This window comes from Haliotis rubra, unplaced genomic scaffold, assembly GCF_003918875.1.
Source record: "Haliotis rubra isolate DU_JTF1 unplaced genomic scaffold, ASM391887v1 Scf423, whole genome shotgun sequence".
Lineage (NCBI taxonomy): Eukaryota > Metazoa > Mollusca > Gastropoda > Lepetellida > Haliotidae > Haliotis > Haliotis rubra.
In genome coordinates this window covers 927037-934416 of record NW_025767106.1, presented here as the reverse complement: position 1 = coordinate 934416, position 7380 = coordinate 927037, and positions in this window count along the sequence as shown.

Genomic DNA, 7380 nt, shown 5'->3' with positions numbered 1-7380 from the left:
TACAATATATGTTTTGTTGACTGACAGGCAGAATCCATTCTCTTAGCCATTAATTACACCAGTTCGATATATAGAGAATACTACACGAGGTCTCATTACATACGAATTATACGAATCGAGTGTCCTTCCTATGGTATCTGACCGAGCGAAAGCGAGGTCAGATAACATAGGAAGGTCACGAGTTTCGTATAATTCGTATGTAATGAGACCGAGTGTGGTATTTTATTTATTACCCACGTCTTACATGCATTAAATTGACAAAATAGCATATTTTTGTTATGTTTTTGGTTTTAAACCGAAACCGGTTTCATAAAGAGGTTGCGGAAGAGTTTTGTACTGTAGTGCAATATTTGCATGACGTCACAGTGTAATGACGTCACTGCCTTGGTAACCGACGTCCCGATGCATGTCAGTTGTCATCGCCTCATACAGCCTCCTACAGCAAACTACTCCGTAGCACCTCGTTTCTTGGTTTCCAGTTGCTTCATTCGGCTAACATCACTGGTGGAAACATTGCGTTTATGTTTTTCGACGGATATAATGTCTCAGTTCGACTCACAATAAAACAGCGACACGGCAAAGTTCGCAATGTTTACATTCCCACAATGCATTTAAGTTGTAGAATGAATGAATTCACGTGTTTGTTATGAATGAAGAAATAGTTACGTCTGAATATGACCTAATTGAGACGTCATCGGTTATCCAATCAAATCGTTAGAATCTCAGGTCAAGTCGTTACGACATAGGTCAACGCGATAAGACACTCGTGTGACGTACGAGATTAGTATGCAACTACCAATACGTTGACCTCGTGGGGAATAAATGTTTGTATTTCTGTATTCTTCTGGGTTACTGAGTACGGAAATCCATGTCTGACTCCTGACAAATGGGAACGTTGTCCATTTCAGATGAAAATATTTCACCAGCCTTTGATCACATCATTATCGTGATTTGCTACGGGCAGAGTACTCAGACAATGGCATATGAAACATGACAGTGACAAAAGCTCCCAACCCATTAAGAAATATCACTTTTAGAAGACACAAATCAAAGGTAACTAACGCTCAGTCGATAGCTACATTTATGTCAAGAGCAGCAGCTCCAGTATGTGGACATTCTCGATCTGACCGCCGACCGGTGTGAGTGTTCAGTATCTGGTTGTAACAACGTCAGCAAAGTCGCAACTTCAGGCAAGAAAATTGTCTGGACAGATAAACCTTCATCAACTGACAATACAGGAAGTCTGTGGACTGATTTTACACAGAATACAGGATTCCTTGCAGCTAACAAACTCACTCCTGAACATAACTACAGACTACGACGGTGAGTAGAAGATTCATATATTGAACATGCCATGGTGTCACATCCAACAGCATTAGTTATAAATAATCCCTTAAGTATCGAAGGAAGTGTAATGACCAACCATCTAAAATGTTCTTTTACTGTGTTATTACATGAATTGTGTATAAACACTGAGATAGCCATACCATACAAACTAAATCAGTCCCTTTGTAATGTAATGCAAAAATGTCATCGCACTACATAGACAGTTTGCTTATTCTCCTGGGTAAATGATTGTTCAGCATTCTGGGGAACACATTGGATAGTTTAAGGTTTCATACCCAACTCGATTACATTTTAGAAATACTCTTTCACTATTATAGGCTATATTTAATATAAGGGATATACTTTGTGATACTACACATAATTTCCCACAGATTTACCGTGTTTCATTTTAAGGAATAGAGTTGTATAGATAAGGGCTTCTTTGTTATAATGAGGAACACAACGTTTCAGACTCGTTGACAAAGCGGCCACAGACACATAGGACATTACAGTTGTAAAATAAACAAACATTTGTTTTAGAAAAGCCTCATATAAACACTTGTCCCAAAAACTGAATAGATATGCACGCTGATATATAGTTCGGTTCGTACATAACTCAGTTTGAACTCCAAGGTTTATTCATGAGCACCTATGATAATGAAATCTGTTATCAGTGTAAGGGAGGCAACTCTTCTTACATACATACATACATACATGCATGCATGCATACATACATACATACATACATACATACATACATACATACATACATACATACATACGTACATCCGTACATATACATGCATACATACATACATACATACATACATACATACATACATACATACATACATACATACATACATACATACATACATACATACATACATACATACATACATACATACATACATACATACATACATACATACATACATACATACATACATACACATGTCAGAGAGAGCAGACACTCCTCTTTCAACTGTGTACAGGGTTAAGAAAAATATTGAGAGTGGAGCTGGAATTTAGCACAAAAAAGGATCAGGCTAGTGAGGCCCAGAAAATTGGATTTTGGAGACCGGGTCAGATTTGGTATTTTGGCTTCCACTGAGAAAAGAGCAAGTGTATCCAGCATCAGGTATGAGATGCTAAATAGAGAGTCACCTAGTGTTTCTAAATCCTCTATTACAGTCCGTTTGGGTTCAAATGAGAACGATGAATGATTAAATAACTCGAAATAGGAATAAGTGGACAAAAACATAAATAAGACACCTGGTCCTGAAACCTCTGTACCCAACAGGACCTGAAATCTGACGTTTATGATCGATCACGGAAAAGGTTGTTTGTGAAACTATATAATTGTTCTATTTTCACACTTCACATCAAGGGGTGACAAACGACTGATATGATAGTTACAGCTTTCTGGTGATGAAATATCAATCAAAAAAAAAGTATATTAGAGTGGTATTTATTACCTACGAGGGCGAACATATCGGGGTTCATATTTTTCATACGATGCCCTAGTGTAAAATATCACTTTGTCATGGTGACGTGACGTCATGAACAATGCTATGACGTCACCATTTCTTCTGTGACGTTGCGTTCTACATGCAGCGATGGCGGGTAGCCAGCCTATGTTTGAAAGTAGATTTTGGTTTATTTTCCTCAATTTCACGGACCCGTGAAGGTCCGGGTTAGAATGAGCCTTCAGTAACCGATGCTTGTCGTAAGAGGCGACTAACGAGATCGGGTGGTCAGGCTCGCTGACTTGGTTGACACATGTCATCGGTTCCCGTTTGCGCAGATCGATGCTCATGCTGTTGATCACTGGATTGTTTGGTCCAGACTCGATTGTTTACAGACCGCCGCCATATAGCTGGAATATTGCTGAGTGCGGCGTTAAACTAAACTCACTCACTCACTCACTCACTCAATTTCACGACTTCGATAATAAACAGAATATTATATTCGTGCACATGTCTTGCTCCGGAAATACCAAAATTTAGGCACTCGTGTCGTAAACATAGTATGGCAGGGGCACTCATATCATCCCCCTCTATATATTCTGATTGACGTATTTGACTTAACATAAACCAATAAAGACTGTTACATACATTACAGTGTCACATGGACAGTTGCAGTCCTGGCGATGTCAATGTACATGTCCTACAACAAAACAAAGGAGCTGATGGACTACTACAGATACCCAGTCATCACCAACAAAAGGGCGAAGTCCTTGAGGAAGTGCCTTTCCCTGCCGTCACCTTCTGCAATCAGAGTCCGTATAACGTGAGCAAAGTAAGAGCAGCTAATATTCATCTTGAGGAATTCCTCAAGAATATCAGTGTGTTAGATGGATTTGGATGACCCGTAAACTGGAAGCACCCTGTACTGAATCATCCTACCTTTCGAGAGAGTTATTTGACTGGTGGAAACAGATCCTCATGGACCCAAATGAGATGTTAAGTATTTGTTTGATGAATGTTTCGTATACTGTTTGTTTTAAAACAAATCATCTCACAAGGTGTTTTATCTATCTTAAAAAATGTTGACCCTATATATTTACAGAAATTTCGAAGAGAGGTTTCAGCCGTACGTGGTACACAGTAGTAGAGAAAACGTTGTATTGGACTATAGTATTCTATGTGAATGATTATGTAACATATTCATCCATGTCTTATTTGTGTCTATGTTAGCCGAGGAGAATTCCCACAGAAATGCAGATATTATATTGAATGTTTGCAGAGCCATTTCCTCATGAGCCTTATATAACTAGCGAAGTTACTGTCCGACCTGTGGGTGCCGGGAATCCTAATGTCCTACGAAAGAGCGTTACAAACAATATTAGATAAAATGGATGTAGCTTGCTCTTCATGGAGAGACACAAAGCGGCGTAACCATATGATACTTTCAAAGAAAGAGGGAATCAAGGCAGTCATATAGTCTCGTGGCCGTACTTAACCTTGCTCTTGAATTAGAAAACAAACGAAGACCAATTACACGCCCCGCCACATAATGCGTCTTGTCCGTTCGTCCGATTGTCCAGTCCACAGAGCAATATCCAAAACACACAACGGAGTTGCTAATAGGTGAGATAAGCTCAATCAGGACGTTCAGTATTTCCGACGGAATTTCTTACAAAATTATATCAGTCAAGTAAGTAGTGAGAAGTATAACTGACTACAATATATGATAGTGTAATACAGTTCTTTGAGTATTGCATACATAAGGTAGCTGTGTTTAGACGGTATGCAAATCAATGTATGCCTATTATCTTCATTCATGTGCAATAGATATTCCTAAGTGGGTTTCCAGTAATGTATTTTTAAACCTACACGTCGGCGTTTCTTTGTGGCCAGGAAACCTGGGAGGTCAGATGGGATCTGTCTCGGAGCGGACTCACAGAACTTGGAGAGTCCCTCCTCATTTTCTGTCTGTCCGTCTTCAGTCAAACAAATCAAACCGCTGTAGGGCTGAAGAATATGCAAGTAGTTAGTTTGTGGATTTAGATAAACCGAACCGGGTTGCCTTGCATATTACACATTTTAAACATGTCTCGATTATGTTGTTGTTACTGTCGAGCAAGTAATGTGCGACAAGATATTATGAAGTTACAAAAATAACTTAGTGAAGATTGTTAGAGTGATACATTAGAATTGATGGAGCCAAGGGTTCGATTGTAATAAGTGGTTACAATAGATATACGATGTCATTCCAGCTGTTAACGTAATGGCTGACTGTTTGGATAAATGAGGGTGTATGTTACGTTGCTATACACTGTCGTTCGTCGTTTGCAAAGAAAACTAATGTCGTAGAGAATGCAGGAACCAATAGACTTTGTGATACCCCAATGAATGCGTGACATCATGGCATCATCTTAAAATGGCCCCTTAAAAAATGTAGCGACAGCCCAAGGAGGTATAAGACATGATATTATTATAGTAAAAGATATCTATGTAACACCTAATAGCCGGCTAGTAATAAGTGTATGAAATCAGATGTTCATAGACTTATTGACTGCTGCCTTAGACGCCAATATACGATGTGGTATTGGCCATTAGTAACATCATTATATAATTCAATTATTTCCTGAAATGCTTGTTCCTATGATATATTCTGTGAAGGCACGTTAGTCAGTCTAAAAACCCACATATACTGTTTATATGTGGAGTGCTTAATGATATATGTAAGAGCTGTTAATATCATGGCACTTGCTTTTGCTCTGACAAATACATCTAGTATGCAATCGGGCCACGATCATTGTATCCTTCTGTAGAAACGGATCTGTATGTATTATATTTACTGATTAAATCATTGCATATACTGTAATTCATATATTTCTGATTTCTTGAACTTGGCCAGTAAATGGTCTACCCGTGTCTTTGCCAATTGCCAAGGAAGAGAAGAAGCAGACTCAAAGGATATACGTTTTTGGTTCAATATCAGCAGCAGAAATTAAAGGATTGATTCTTATTCCTATAAGCGGAATTAAAGGAGATTTCCTATTGCAGAGGATTAAGAACACCGTTATATGTAGGTTTGAGCTTAATAGAATATAGTTTCGTGATTTATCTTAAAAATAGTTTGATTCAGCGAAGTTTCAAAGATGGCTCATCAGCCTCGACGTAAAGACTATAAACAGAGGGGGAGTTTGAAAAGACCCAAGGCAAAATTGCGGACCTTAAACGAACATTAAACAAACAAACTGAATACAATATCGTTGCAATTACCTTATGAAGACAAACCTACTAATACATCAGAAGTTGAAATTTAAATTGCGGTTATATATTTCTTTATTGAATTGACCCATCGATTGTGAGTTCCCATGAAAGAGGAAATACAGTGATATTGCCTAGAATTGTTGAGCATAGAAGAAACGGATTATACTAACGCATGGCACTATTTACAAGCCTCACTGTAGATGCAAATGCTCGATAGTCAGCGCGCTATTGTACTCCAAATACACAAATGATTGTTCATACCTTTAGGTACTAGTTTCTTAGTAAAAACTTATGTAATGTGACAGATGTGCTACAATTTTTGCAATGTTCTTTAAGTGTAATTACACTGCAAGAACAATCATCAGCTATCTGGAGGCAATGATACCAAATTATCTAACGAACTCATCCGCCCAGGCATCCACAAATGTCCGGCGTTGGTGTGGAAGTCCGCTGGCTAGGTGGGTTAGATCGATGACTTCGTGTGGCTCACTCTGAGAGGGTCAATTTGAAACTTGAAAGGGATTTTACCCCACAAAAACAGTTGTAGAATTGGTACTTTACTTTGCAAATGTTATCCGAATTATGACATCATACATTTGGCAAATTTCTTAAAGGCAAACATATATTCATAGCTAATGGCCATTACAGATCAACTAACACTTGTTAGAGGGCTACACGTAAGTCATAGTCTGGACTATAATTTGCCGGACTTCCATTTTTGTGGATGCCTCTGTGGCTGAGTGATTCAGATCGCCGATATGCTATGCTGTTGATGTGGTGCCTCCTTCTGATAGTGTGCATGCAAATTCCGGATTGGTTCGACCAAAACTCAATACCTGATTTTTTACTTTACAAAGGAAATGTAAATCCTAATATAACAAATGTTAGTACTAGGCTTCGCAGACAGCAGTATGTTACTGGAAAAAGAGTGAAATATTCTTCAGGTACCTGCAGTGTGAAGTGAATAGCTGGTGTATACAAAGGAGTACAAAGATGATTATGTACCAGAAATTGTAGAACGTTATACATTTCAAAGGCCCGTCAATCAGAAAATAAGAGCTTCCTTCCGATGTGGAAATATGTCAGTGGCCTTTGATCATGCCATTTTGTTCATGTGCAATGTGCAGAGTACTCAAACAAAAGCATCAGAACCATGACAGCAACTAAGTCCCCAATCTCGTTTGGAAAATCACTGACTAAATAGCGCAAAGCAAGGTAAACAATGCAAAATTGATTGGTAGGTGGCTATAGCGGCAGCACCGTTAAGCGGACATTCACGATCTGACAGCCGGGCGGTGTGAGTGTCCAGTATCTGGCTGTAACAATGTCA